Source organism: Cetorhinus maximus, chromosome 2 (genome assembly GCF_964194155.1).
Source record: "Cetorhinus maximus chromosome 2, sCetMax3.hap1.1, whole genome shotgun sequence".
Taxonomy (NCBI): Eukaryota; Metazoa; Chordata; class Chondrichthyes; order Lamniformes; family Cetorhinidae; genus Cetorhinus; species Cetorhinus maximus.
The window spans coordinates 111,774,066-111,789,743 of NC_135880.1; the positions used below are offsets into that span (position 1 = coordinate 111,774,066).

Here is a 15,678-nt window from a genome sequence, read left to right on the forward strand (position 1 = left end):
AGGAATATGCTAATTAAGGGTATTAAGCAGGACGAGCAAGGTACAGATAGCCCTAGTGGGGGTGGGGTGGGGGAAAGGAATCGAAAAAGGCTAAAAGGTAGAGATAAAACAATGGATGGAAATACATTTAAAAATAATGGAAATAGGTGGGAAAAGAAAAATCTATATAAATTATTGGAAAAAAAGGGGGGGCGGAAATCGGAAAGTGGGTGGGGATGGAGGAGAGAGTTCATGATCTAAAATTGTTGAACTCAATATTCAGTCCTGAAGGCTGTAAGTTGCCTAGTCGGAAGATGAGGTACTGTTCCTCCAGTTTGCGTTGAGCTTCACTGGAACAATGCAGCAAGCCAAGGATGGACATGTGGGCATGAGAGCAGGGTGGAGTGTTGAAATGGCAAGTGACAGGGAGGCCTGGGTAATGCTTGCGGACAGACCGAAGGTGTTCTGCAAAGCGGTCACCCGATCTGCGTTTGGTCTCTCCAATGTAGAGGAAACTGCATTGGGAGCAACGAATGCAGTAGACTAAATTGAGGGAAGTGCAAGTGAAATGCTGCTTCACTTGAAAGGAGTGTTTGCGCCCTTCGATGGTGAGGAGAGGGGAAGTAAAGGGGCAGTGTTGCACCTTCTGCGGTTGCATGGGAAGGTGCCGTGGGAGGGGGTTGAGGTGTAGGGAGTGATGGAGGAGTGGACCAGGGTGTCCCGGAGGGAATGATCCCTGCAGAAAGCCGCCGGGGGGGGGGGTGGGGGTGAATGGAAGATGTGTTTAGTGGTAGCACCATTATGGAGTAGGCGGAAATGGCGGAGGATGATCCTTTGAATGCGGAGGGAATATTTCCATTATTTTAAAATGCATTTCCATCCATTGTTTTATCTCTACCTTTTAGCCTTTTTCGATTCCTTCCCCCCACCCCACCCCCACTAGGGCTACCTGTACCTTGCTTGTCCTGCTTTCTACCCTTAATTAGCACATTCCTCAGATAATATCACCACCTTCAACACCTCTTTGCCCTTTTGTCTGTGACATCTTTTGGTTATCTCCACCTATCACTGGCCCTCTATCCAGCTCTACGCCACCCCCCCCCCCCCCCTTAAACCAGCTTATATTTCACCTCTTTTCTATTTTTACTTAGTTCTGTCGAAGGGTCATTTGGACTCGAAACGTTAACTGTGCTCCTCTCTGCAGATGCTGCCAGACCTGCTGAGTTTTTCCAGGTATTTTTGTTTTTGTTTTGGATTTCCAGCATCCGCAGTTTTTTGCTTTTATCTTAGTGTTTAATTGACTGTCACTTCTCTTCAAGGAATGCCTACCTTGAAGGAGTATTGCTCTTCCCTCCGTCAGGATTTTCATATCTCTCTTTTGCCTTGTTCACCTTGATTGCTTCCTTCCAATCCCAGCCCCGGCCGTGTATTCACCATATCACCCCACCAGCCTCCGCATTCAAAGGATCATCCTCCGCCATTTCCGACAACTCCAGCATGATGCCACCACCAAACACATCTTCCCTTCACCCCCCCGGCGGCATTCCGCAGGGATCGTTCCCTCCGGGACACCCTGGTCCACTCCTCCATTACCCCCTACACCTCAACCCCCTCCCACGGCACCTTCCCATGCAACCGCAGAAGGTGCAACACCTGCCCCTTTACTTCCCCTCTCCTCACCGTCCAAGGGCCCAAACACTCCTTTCAAGTGAAGCAGCATTTTACTTGCACTTCCCTCAATTTAGTCTACTGCATTCGTTGCTCCCAATGCAGTTTCCTCTACATTGGAGAGACCAAACGCAGACTGAGTGACCACTTTGCAGAACACCTTCGGTCTGTCCGCAAGCATTACCCAGACCTCCCTGTTGCTTGCCATTTCAACACTCCACCCTGCTCTCATGCCCACATGTCCATCCTTGGCTTGCTGCATTGTTCCAGTGAAGCTCAACGCAAACTGGAGGAACAGCATCTCATCTTCCGACTAGGCACTTTACAGCCTTCCGGACTGAATATTGAGTTCAACAATTTTTGATCATGAACTCTCTCCTCCATCCCCACCCCCTTTCCGATTCCCCCCCCCACCCCTTTTTTTCCAATAATTTATATAGATTTTTCTTTTCCCACCTATTTCCATTATTTTTAAATGTATTTCCATCCATTGTTTTATCTCTACCTTTTAGCCTATTTCGATTCCTTCCCCCCACCCCACCCCAGCCCCACTAGGGCTATCTGTACCTTGCTTGTCCTGCTTTCTACCCTTAATTAGCACATTCCTCAGATAATATCACCACGTTCAACACTTCTTTGCCCTTTTGTCTGTGACATCTCCACCTATCACTGGCCCTCTATCCAGTTCTACACCCCGCCCCCCACCACCACCCCCCCACCCCCCTCCCCCCCCACCACCAAACCAGCTTATATTTCACCTCTTTTCTATTTTTACTTAGTTCTGTTGAAGGGTCATTCGGACTCAAAACATTAACTGTGTTCCTCTCCGCAGATGCTGCCAGACTTGCTGAGTTTTTCCAGGTATTTTTGTTTTTGTTTTGGATTTCCAGCATCAGCAGTTTTTTGCTTTTATTTTTGTTGTGAGGCGCACAATCAGAGTTAGCAATTGACATGAAGTCCGTGTCAACATTAAAGGATAGTGGTTGAAGAAAAGGAAAATAGAATGGTTACAGCATAGAAGTTGTTACCTTAGAGGCAGAGGCAGGAACAATGAGGAAATAGCAGAGATATTGAACAAACATTTTGTGTCTGTATTCACAGTAGAAGATACAAGTTACATTCTAGAAATAAAGGGTAACCTGCTTGCTAATAAAAGTGAGGAAATTAATGTAATTAATGCAGAGGAAAAGTACTGGAGAAAATTGAGGCACTTAGATCTTACAAATCCCCAGGACCTGATGGCCTATATCCAAAGATTCTAAAAGAAATAATGGTTATGATTTTTCAAAATTTCCAAGATGCTAGAATGGTCCCAACAGATTGGAAGATAGAAAATGTAATATCGCTATTCAATAGGAGAAAGGAAAAACAGGGAACTATAAGCCAGTTAGCCTGATATCAGTTGTCAGGAAAATGCTGGAATCTCTTATTAAGGCAGTCTTAAAAATGCACTTAGAAAATCATAGTTGATCAGACAGTCAACATGGTTTTACAAAAGGGAAATCACGTTTGATAAATTTATTACAGTTGTTTGAGGATGTAGGATAAATAAAGGGGAACCAGTAGATGGTAGTATACTTAGAATTGCAAAATGCATTCGATAAGGTGCCAGACAAAAGGTTAACACATAAGACAAGGGCTCATGGGTTTGGGGGTAATATATTAACATGGATAGAGGATTGATCAATGGACAGAAAGCAAAGGATAGGGATAAAGGGGGCTTTTTCAAGATGGCAGGCTGTAACTAGTGGAGTGCCACAAGGATGACTTCAACTATTTACAATCTATGTTAATGACTTAGATGCAGAGAAAAAGTAATGTATCTAAGTTGCTAGGTGGGAATGCAAGCTGTGAGGAGAACACAAAGAGGATGCAAAGCGATATAGATAGGTTGAGTGTGTGGGCAACAAGGTGGCAGATGGAGTATAATGTATGGCAGTGAGAGGTTATTCACTTTGATTGTAAGAATAGAAAAGCAGAATATTTTTTAAAAGGTGTGAAACTTGTAAATGTTGATGCACAGACGAACTTGTGTGTATTCGTGCAAGGAACACATGAATTAAGCATGCAGGTACAGCAAGCAATTAGGAAGGCAAATTGCACATTGGCCTTTATTGCAAGGGGATTAGAGTACAAGAATAAAGAAGTCTTGCTACAATTGTACAATTACTAGGGAAGGCGGTGGCATAGCGGTATTGTCACTGGACTGGTATTCCAGAGACCCAGGGTAATGCTCTGGGGGGCTGGGTTTGAATCCCACCATGGCAGATGGTGAAATTTGAACCCAATAAAAAATCTGGAATTGAAAGTCTAATGATGACCACAAAATCATTGCCAATTGTCGCAAAAACCCATCTGGTTCACTAATTTCCCTTTAGGGAAGGAAATCTGCTGTCCTTACCTGGTCTGGCCTACATGTGACTCTTAAAATGTTCTCTGAACAAGGGCAACTAGCAACTAGCCAGTGGCATGAACGGATTTTTAAAAAATTTTGAGGTGAGGCCATACCTGGAATATTTAAATATCACCATATTTAAGGAAGGGGGTGGTACAGGACTAGATTGGTCCCTGGGATGAAAGGGTTGTCCTAGGATGAGAGACTGAGTAAACTGTGTGTCTATTCTCTGCCATTTAGAAGAATAAGGGGTTGAAGCATACGAGATTCCGAAGGGCCTTGACAGGGTAGACATTGAGAGGTTGATTCTCCTGGCTGGGAAATTTAGAACATGGGGGCACAGTCTCAGGATAAGGGGCTGATCATTTAGGACTGAGATGAGGAGAAATTACTTCACTCAAAGGGTTGTGAACCTTTGGAATTCTCTACCCCAATGGGTTGATGGCTGCTCCATCATTGAATGAATTTAAGGCTGGGATGGACAGATTTTTGGACTCTCAGGGAATCAAGGGATATGGGGAGCAGATGGAACAGAAGATCAGCCACGGATCATGCTGAATGGCGCAGCAGGCTTGATGGGCCATACAATCTACTCCTCCTCCTGTCTCTTACGTTCTACTCAACCCATTGTGTCCATGCTGACTCTCTGCATCAGCAAATCACTCCCCACCCTTTCCCTGTAGCTCTGCATTTTTGCTCTTCAGGTGCTTATCCAATTCCCTTTTGAAAGCAATAATTGAATCCATCTCCAACACACCCTCAGGAAGTGTATTCCAGATCCTAACCATTTGCTATGTAAAAAAAAATATTTCCACATGTCACTGTTGGTTTTTTTGCTATGCACCTTAGATTATGACCCCTGTTTCTCAATTCTTCCACTAATGAGAACAATTCTATCTAATTTGTCTAGATCCCTCAAGAGTTTGAACCCCTCTATCAAATAACCTCTTTACATTTGCTTCTCTAAGGAGAGCAACCCTAGCTTCTTCAATCTAACCACAGAACTTAAGTTGGAACCATTCTCATAAATCTTTTCTGTACCCTCTCCAAAGTCTTTGCATGCTTTCTAAAGTGGGGTGCCCAGAATTGGATACAATGCTCCAGTTGAGGCCAAGCCTTTTGTAAAGGTTCACCCAACTTCCTTGTTTTTCTACTCTATGGCCCAGATTTTTGCTCCCAGGTCAGGTTCACCGAGTCTGGAGACTTCCCTGCTTGGAGAAACCAACCTTTAAAAATGGCCGCCTGCAGGTGGGATTTTTGGTCGGTGGGGGTGGGCTGAAACAGGGGTCGGGGCAGGCGACCCCGGAATGAATCCAGAGGCTTCCGAGTGCAGAGGTGGACTATGTGCAGAGACTGTCTCTTTGCCTTAAATAAATAAAAAGCAATAATAAAACAAAAAGAAATTCCTCCAGCCCTCATCCCTCAACACCCACACACTCCCTATGCCATCCCATGCCCCCACCCACCCACCCTCATGGCCCCCACACTCCTATGCCTACTTATTGCCTCTCTACCAACACCCCATGGCCCCTCACACCCCTACTGCCAACTTAGTGCCAATCCATGCCCCCATCATCCTTTCCCTCTCCACACCAACTCACCAAATATCCTTGGACAGTTCCTTGACAGCTTTGATATTTCCTGGGTAACTTTTACAGGTTAGGCACTTTCTGAATAGCTTTGACAGATTTGACAGCTGGGCAGCTTCTTAACATTCCCTTGACAGCTGGGCATTTCCTTGACAGCTGGTGATTTTAATGGCCAGCTGCCTCTGCGAATTGCACATGCGCGAACCCTGGCCCAACTCCAGTCCCGCTTCTGCGAAGATGGGAAATGCTGGGTTCAGGAGCAGGACTGAGGATTTTCGGCCTTTTACAGAATTTTTGCAACAATGGACAGGCTCTCCATCATGGCGAAAATCCGGGCCTATGTCTCTACTTATAAAGCCCAGGATCTCGTATCCATTTTTAACCACCAATTGAGAAGCATGTTAAAATCAAACATATAGGATCCTTGGAGTTATTAATAGAGGAATAGAGTACAAAAGCAAAGATGTTATCCTAAATCTTTATCAAACCTTGTTAGGCCTTGGCTGGAATATTGTGTTCAATTCTGGTTACCACATTTTAGGGAGGATGTAAAGGCCTTAAAGAGGCTTTCCTGTAATGGTACCTGGGATGAGCAACTTCAGTTATGTGGAGAGACTGGAGAAACTGGGATTGTTCTCCTTAGAGCAGAGAAGGTTAAGTGGAGATTGGATGGAGGTGTTCAAAATCATGAATGTTTCTCTTCATTTCCTCCATCAAAACCAATTTCCAACAGAAGGGTTGGTAATCAGAGAACACCGATTTAAGGTGCATGGGACAAGAACTAAAGTGACAAAAGGGAACATTTTTCATTCAGTGAGCTATTGTGATCTGGAATGTTCTGACGAAAGAAGGTGCTGGGAACAGATTCAATGGTAACATTTAAAAGATAATTAGATAAATACTTATAGGAGAACAACATTACAGGGCTAAGGGGAAAGAACAGAAGAGAGGTGCTAATTGGGCAGTTCTACCTAATAGCCATTGCAGGCACGATGTGTCGAATGGCCAAAATCGGTACTTTATCATTCTATGATTTGATTGATTCGCTTACTTAGACAAGTTTCTTGTGGAGACCAAATTACAATTCATACATTACAAAACATTTGCCATTTGTAATTTCTGCCATTCGAATTGTGGCATAACACTAAAACCAAAATGTGAGTAAAGTACAAGATAAAAAAAATGCTTGCCAGACATAACAGAAAAAGATCTAGAAACTGAAATTATAGTAAAAAGTAGTTAAGGCAGATTTCAAAAGGGAAGGTCATGCTCAATCAACCTTATTGAATTCTTTGAAGGAGTAACAGAAAGAATAGGTAAGGCAGTCAATGTCAGGTTATACCTATCAGGATAAATTCAACAGATGGGTTAATTTCTATAGGAGCTACAACACAGGACCACTTGTATGCCAAACAGCATAAACACCATGCAACAGACAGAGCTAAGTGATTCTACAACCAATGGAACAGATCTAAGCTCTGCAGTCCTGCCACATCCAGTCATGAATGGTGGTGGGCAATTAAACAACTAACAGGAGGAAGAGGCGTCACAAATATCCCCTCCTCAATGATGGGGGAAGCCCAGTACATCGGTGCAAAAGATAAGGCTGAAGCATTTGCTACAATCTTCAGCCAGAAGTGCTGAGTGGATGATCCATCTCGGTCTCCTCCTGAGGTCCCCAACATCACAGATGCCAGTCTTCACCCAATTCAATTCACTCCACGTGATACCAAGAAATGGCTGAAGGCACTGGATACTGCAAAGGCTATGGGCCCTGACAATATTCCAGCAATAATACTGAAGATTTGTGCTCCAGAACTTGCTGCGCCCCTAGCCAAGCTGTTCCAATACGGCTACAACACTGGCATCTATCTGGCAATGTGGAAAACTGCCCAGGTACGTCCAATCCACAAAAAGCAGGACAAATCCAACCTGGCTAATCACTGCCCCATCAGTCTACTCTCGATCATCAGCAAAGTGATGGAAAGTGTCATGGAGAGTGCTATCAAGCAGCACGTACTCAGCAATAACCTGCTCACTGATGTTCAGTTTGGGTTCCACCTGGGCCACTCAGCTCCTGACCTAATTACAGCCTTAGTCCAAACATGTTCAAAAAAGCTGAACTCAAGAGGTGAGATGAGAGTGACTGCCCTTGACATCATTTGACCATGTGGCATCAAGGAGCCCTAGCAAAACTGGAGTCAATGGGAATCGAGGGGAAACCTCTTCACTGATTGGAGTCATATCTAGCACAAAGACAGATGGTTGTGGTTGTTGGAGGTCATTCATCTCAGTTCCAGGACATCACTGCAGGTGTTCCTCAAGGTAGTGTCCTAGGCCCAGCCATCTTTAGCAGCTTCATCAATGACCTTGCCTCCATCATAAGGTCAGAAGTGGGGATGTTCTCTGATGATTGCACAATGTTCAGCACCATTTGTGACTCCTCAGATACTGAAGCAGTCCATGTTCAAATGCAGCAAGACCTGGACAACATCCAGGCTTGGGCTGATAAGTGACAAGTAACTTTCATGCCACAAAGTGCCAGGCAATGACCATCTCCAACAAAAGAGATTTAACCATCACCCTTGACGTTCAATGGCATTACCATCGCTGAATATCCCACTGTCAACATCCTGGGGGTTACTATTAACCAGAACTGGACCAGCCATATAACTACTGTGGCTACAAAAGCAGGCCAGAGGCTGGGAATTCTGCGGCGAGTAACTCATCTCCTGACTCCCCAAAGCCTGTCCACCATCTACAAGGAACAAGTCAGGAGTGTGATGTAATACTCCCCACTTGCCTGCATGAGTGCAGCTCCAACAACACTCACAAAGCTTGACACCACCCAGGACAAAGCAGTCCGCTTGATTGGCACCACATCCACTACCTTCAACATCCACTCCCTCCACCACTGATGCACAGTGACAGCTATGTGTACCACCTACAAGATGCACTGCAGCAACTCATCAAGGCTTCTTAGACAGCACCTTCCAAACTCGTAACCTCTACCACCTAGAGGGACAAGGGTAGCAGATGCATGGGAACACCACAACCTGCAAGTTCCCTTCCAAGACACACACCATCCTGACTTGGAATTATATTGCTATTCCTTCACTGTCACTGAGTCAAGATCTGGAACTCCCTTCTTAAAAGCACTATGGGTGTACCTACACCACATGGACTGCAGCGGTTCAAGAAGGCAGCTTACTACCACCTTCTCAAGGGTAATTAGGAATGGGTAATAAATGCTGGTCGAGCCAGCGACACCCACATCCCGTGAATGAATAAAAAAAATTGAAAGAGAAGACTGAGGTCATCTGATAGAGGTTTATAAAATTAAGAAGTGTCTTGATGGGATAAACATACAGAAGATGTTTCCACTTATGGGGGAGACTGGACTAAGGGCCATAAATATGTCACTAATAAATCCATAGGGAATTCAAGAGAAACATCTTTACCCAAAGAATGGTTAGGATGCGAAACTTGCTACTTTAAGGACTAATTGAGGTGACTGGTATAGATGTCGTTAAGGGGAACCTCTTTAAACACATTAGGGAAAAAGGAATGGAAGAATATGCTAATTGTGTTAGATTAAGAAGAGTCAGAGAAGGCTCATGTGGAGCATAAACAGTGACCTAGAACTGTTGATCCAAATGACCTGTTTTCTGTGCTGTAAACACTGTGTAATACTATGTAAAAGTCCCATATCTTGTACCACCAAATAGATTGAAGAGCAAGAGACAATTATCCTTTCAGCCAACATGTAAACGTGACCTGCTAAGTACTAGTTAGCACATCAGCTGTTTAGCTGGGAGGCTTTGCCAAGATGGACTGGGCATTTCCACTTGTATTTTTGTACACACTTCCAAACCAGCAAATCCCACACCTCACCTTCAGTACCACAATAAATGAGCTAATGTTCTTTTACCCTCACAATACCATTCTTTGCTGGAATTGGAGCTTCGAGACAGTTGTTTTCAAGGCCATAGGTAAGATTCCAGCATTGGGCAGAGTGTAAATGAGCTGGCATCACTGAATAATAGCAACTTGGAAATCTGAGGGCATCCCAGACTCCTCCGTCACCATCCCTGGGTGTGTCCCATCCCGCTGGCGGGTGGGGGGATCTCAGTGTTGGCTCCATGGAGTCTCATGGCTTCGGGTCGGGCGGGTTCGGGGGGTACTGCCGCTCCCCTCCCAGCTGGTGGGTGAGTGCTTCACCATGTTGATCATTGTGGTGGGCGGGGGGGTTGGCTGGGGACGGGTCCCAGGGCTGGGTGTCCGTGGGGTGCAGTGGGCCATCAGCGGAGGCGGGGTTGTGTTCCGCTGCGGTCTCGCAGCCCAGCGCAGCCTTCGATCCGTGATTGTCATCGGACTGGTGGATGGACATGTCAGGAGCAGCATTGGGTATAGTTTAGCGTCCAGATTTGAACCGAAGAAAGGGACTTTAGAGGGCTACATGCAGGCTAAACACCAATATCTAGTGAAAAAACAGGTCTCAGAGTGAAGGCACCCCTAGGTAGCAGCGACCACAATATGATTAAATTTTACATCCACTTTGAGCGGGAGAATAGTGGGTCTAAGATTAGTATTTTAAACTTAAGCAAGCGCTACTATGTGGGCACGAAAGCTGAGCTAGTTGAAGTGGACAAAGATACTAGGCTAGGGGATAGATCAATAGAAAAGCAGTGGCAGACATTTAAGGGGATATTTTAGAATACTCAGGGTAAGTATTAGACTATACTAGAAAGAAAAATTCTAAGGGGAGGACCCACCATCCGTGATTAACTAAAGTAGCTAAGGAAAGCATCAAATTTAAGGAAAAAGCAAAGATGAGTGGGAGGACAGATGATTAGTCAGAATATAAAGAACAGCAGAGAATGACTAGAAGGTTAATCAGGAGAAAGAAATTCAAGTATGAGAGAAAGCTAGCTAGAAATATAAAAACGGAGAGTAAGATTTTCTACAGGTATTTAAAAAAGGGAAAAAGTAAAGTGAGTGTTGGTCCTTTAGATAGCGTTAAAATAGGGAGTTAATAGCAGATAATGAGGAAATGGCAGATGAAACGAACAAATATTTTGCTTCTGTCTTCACTATAGAGGATACCAAAAACACTCCAGTAATAAGTGTAAACCAAGAGGTGGAAGGGAGAGAGGAACTTGGTGAAATTACAATCACTAGGAAAGCAGTACTGAGCAAATTGATTGAGCTGCGGGCTGAAAAGTCTCTGGGCCCTGATGGACTTGATCCTAGGGTCTTAAGAAAGGTGGCTTAGGAGGTAGTAGATGCATTGATGTTAATTTTCCAAAATTTGCTAGATTATCAAAACATTCTATCAGACGGGAAAGTAGCAAATATAACCCCTCTATTCAAGAAGGGAGTGAGGCATAAAACAGGAAACTACAGGCCAGTAAGCTTGACGTCTGTCATGGGGAAGGTGTTAGAATCGATCATTAAGGAAGTACTTGGCTGGGTACTGAGAAACTCAGGGTAATTGGGAAGAGCCAGCATGGTTTTGTGAAAGGGAAATCATATTTACCCAATTTATTGGAGTTCTATGAGGGAGTGACATGTACTGTGGATAAAAGGGAGCCTGTAACGTGCTGTTCCTCGGATTTCTTGAAGGCATTTGATAAGGTGCCACATCAAAGGTTACTGTGGAAAATAAAAGCTCATCGTGTAGGTGGCAACATATTAGCATGGATAGAAGATTGGCTGGCTGGGAGAAAACAGAGAGTATGCATAAATGAGTCATTTTCTGATTGGCAAGATGAGTGGAATCCCACAGGGATCTGTGCTGGGGCCTTTTTACAATTTACATCAATGACTTAGATGAGGGGAGTGAAGGCATGGTAGCTAAATTTGTAGACAACGCAAAGGTAGGTGGGAAAGTATGTTGTGAAGAGGACATAAGGTTGCGGATGGATATAGATAGGTTGAGAGAGGCCAAAAATCTGGCGGATGGAGCAAAATGTAGAAAAATGTGAAGTTGTTCACTTCGGCAAGAAGAATGAAAAAGCAGAACATTACTTAAACGCAGAATGGCTGCAGAATTCCGAGGTGCAGATGGATATAGATGTTCTACTGCATGAGTCACAAAAAGTTAGTATCCTGATACAGCAAGTAATTAAGAAGGCTAATGGAATGCTATCCTTTATTACAAGAGGGATTGAACATAAAAGAAAGGGTGTTATGCTTCAATTATACAAGGCATTGGTGAGACAATGTCTCGAATATTATGTGCAGTTTTGTCTCCTTATTTACAGAAGGATGTAAATGCATTGGAGGTGGTTCAGAGGCGGTTTGCTAGATTGGTACCTGGAATGAGCGGGTTGACTCATGAGGAAAGGTTGAACAGACTAGGTTTGGTTCCACTGGAGCTTAAAAGAGTGAGGGGCAACTTGATTTAAGTATATAAGATCCTGAATGGTATTGACAAGGTGGATGTGGGTGAGTCGAGAACTAGGGGCACTGTTTTAAAATTAGGGGTTGCCCTTTTAGGACAGAGATGAGGAGAAATTTCTCAGAGGGTAGTGCAACTTTGGAATCACTGCCTCCCAAGGTGGTGAAGGCGGGGTCATTGAGTATTTTTAATGCAGAGATAGATAGATTCTTGTTAGGCAAGGGAATCCAAGGATATTGGAGATAAATGGGAATGTTGAATTTGAAACACAAACAGATCAGCCATGATCTTTTTGAATGCTGGAGAAGGCTCGAGGGGCCGAATAGCCTACTTCTGCTCTTATTTCTTATTCAGCCCTGTTACACTGGAGAACCTGAAGAGGAGATGAGTCAAAGGAGGGTATTCCTCTTTGAAGCAGTGGGGCACTCACTCTACAATTAGAGGCTTAAGCATCCTGTGAAGATAAATGCCTTCATCTAGGTCAGCCTGATTCAAATAAGGAAAAAGTTCTCTGGCATCAGAAGTGCCAAGTTTACTTTACTGTACATGTATATTCCTATGCCACACCAGGCAGAGCCCACTATAACTCACATTTGCTATACCCTACAGTACCACAATGCACTGTCCCTGTACTATACACTTTCATTCTATTTAAGACATATGGTACATTGATACTGGAAGATAAAACTTTAATCTACAGAGCTCTTCACAGATTACTCACAAAGAACTTGCATTTTTAGGACATTCCAGCGCTTTTTGTTGCCAATGCATTATTTTTTAAGTATAGTCTAATTGTAATCTAGAGAAACACAGCAGATTTTTTTTTTTTGCAGGAGGGTTCCACAGCCAACAGTAGGGTGAATGACAGTATAAACTCTTTGGTAGCAGCAGAAACTGCGTGCAAATGAATGGAAAAAATCTGTACCAGGATGAAACACTTATAGGACATGGGAGCTTGCTCTGCCACAGGTTATCTAACCTGTTCAAAGCACTCTGCTCACAGGCTAAGAGCATCCACTACTACTGGGAGAGAACAAGGACAGGTGGGGGCTAAACCAACTCAAGTCACTGACAATGTAGCCACTGTCTGAATCTCAGTGTTCTCCTTCTCCTGTGGGTTGCAGAACCAGTACAATCACATCACAGCATCTTGTGACAAGCTCTGGGCACTGGTTGAAATATAACTCAGGTGAAGAGATGCAAGTGGCAGAAGGTGAAGAGGAAACAATTATGAACCTACATTGTTTGCCAATAACATGGAGAAGGATTTGTTTCCTACTGAATCTGTCTTCTAAGAGAGACAATGCAGAAGCAGAAGCTTTTCTTTGCATCTACCTGCAGCGGCAGTATCAGAATATTCAGCAATGCACCTTTGACGCAGCTACAGACCAGCAAATGGATTTATACAAATGCAGAACATCATGAAGCAACTGGCATCTTCATGACTTTCTGCAGCACAGCTGCAAAGCACTGAGGAAACAAGGACAACACAGATTTCTCTGACAAATACAGACGCTGGTGCCACTGAGTCCCTGTTAGGACCCCATGATCAGAGTTTGTCACTGCTAGATTTGATTGACTAGGTGATTGTTTAGAAAGTGCAACAGTATCTCTGGTAGTGACATGGGCCTCATTGTATCACCACCATGTATTCAATTTTGTATTCCTGTCCTGAGAAAGTGTTGCAAAAGGTAACTCTAGGCTGCCCAAAATATAAACCAGTCATTCCACTGTGGTACTCAGTAAATTTCAGCACAGTTGACTGCTGCAGAATGCAACAGTAGTGGCGGGGTCCCTTGAAAAAGCATTTGATTTATAGAGGTCAACGATCACCTGCACACTTATGGATTACAATCCCTTTCTTATTCACAAAAATATTGGAGTTCTCATGTAGATTTTTAAGAGAAGCTCCAAAGTAATTGAGGTCAGTTTCAAACGGATGCAGTCATTGTTTGGGGGTAAGGAGTTCACTTTGGGAAGAGCCAAAGTCGAAAATCTACCTGAGACCTCATCTGCACAATTTAAGTATTAAAACAGGGGTTAGGCAAGGCTTACAGCATGGCTTTTGTCTGGACAGAGAAAACGGCCAACAGAAAATCAGATACTGCCACAGTGGCATGTAAGTTAGAAGCCCAATTTTCTGACCCATGCGCACTGCCAGTAAGGTTCTGCATTGCGTGCAGTACATATGGAACTTTCCAAAAGTAAAAACTGCTGCATTTATTGCACTGACCCTGAAGATGCTGATTCATGCTGCCATAATTCTCCACAAGTATCAGTTGTGTTTGGTCATTCTTCATGTATTTCCCCATACAGTAAGTGTCAGCTACTTGAGGGCAACATGGTCAAGCTCCATGCTGTCCTGACCTGATACTATACATGCACACTCCAAAGCAGTCCCTGGATAATAATTGGAATGATGAACTCCTTCACTCATGAGAATTGAAGGCAAATATAGCAGCTAAACTACCTTCCCTTCTCAGCATCAGACTCCACCTTTCCATTCCCATGTGAACATAGAAACAAAGAAAATAGAAGCAGGAGTAGGTCATTCAGCCATTCGAGCCTGCTCTGCCTTTCAATATGATCATGGCTGATCCTCTAACTCAACGCCATACTCCCGCTCTCTCCCCATACCCCTTGACACCTTTAGAATCTAGAAATCTATCTAGTTCCTTCTTAAATATATTCAGTGACTTGGCCTCCACAGCCCTCTGTGGTAGAGAATTCCACAGGTTCACTATCCTGAGTGAAGAAGTTTCTCCTCACCTCAGTCCTAAATGGCCTATCCCGTATCCTGAGATTGTGACCCCTTGTTCTAGACCCCTTAGCCAGAGGAAACATCATCCCTGCATCCAGTCTGTCCAGCCCTGTTAGAATTTTATATGTTTCAATGAGATCCCCTCCCATTCTTCTAAACTCCAGTGAATACAGGCCAAGTCAGCCCAATCTCTCCTCGTACGACAATCCTGCCATCCCAGGACTCAGTCTAGTGAACCTTCGCTGCACTCCCTCAAGTATATTCTTTCTTAGGTAAGGAGACCAAAACTGCACACAATACTCCAGGTGTGGTCTCACCAAGGCCCTTTATAACTGCAGTAAGGCATCCTTGCTCCTGTACTCAAGTCCTCTCGCAATGAAGGCCAACATACATTTGCCATCTTAACTGCTTGCTGCACCTGGATGCCTATATTTATTCTTCTGCAATTTAGCTGCTCAGTAAAACCATGAGGTACCAGAGTGATAAACTGCAGCTGATCAAAGACTTGAAGAATTGGTAACAGCCCTGATAAACTGTAAATCATTGTGAGACCATTCATCTGGTTCAAGCTAATAATTAAAAATCTACAGCAAAACAAAAGTGCAACTTTCTAAAGGTAAATGGAGAAACTAATTGAGAGAGCAACATGGGGTGGAAAGAGTTAAATGTGCAATAGAAAGGAGAACTCCAGATATCAAAACATCTTAAAGCAACATTCCACTTTTGACTTTTTTTAAATACCTTTGTGACAAATTGGACTATTCTATGGTAAATAGGGAAGAATGAAAAATTAAGACAAAACATGTACGTGATATTATCAAAGCACTTTTTAGAATATCAACAAATTATGCAAAATAAAGTATTAACACATCAAATGTAGCTT

The 15,678-nt window shown here is 43.7% G+C and overlaps 1 protein-coding gene across 3 annotated transcripts in view; it reads right to left on the reverse strand.

The window, feature by feature from the left end:
• The window catches only part of LOC144696783 (dual specificity protein phosphatase CDC14A-like), a 187,523-nt gene that overhangs the window by 128,519 nt on the left and 43,326 nt on the right, over positions 1-15,678 (reverse strand). The gene's annotated exons all lie outside the window — the stretch shown is intronic.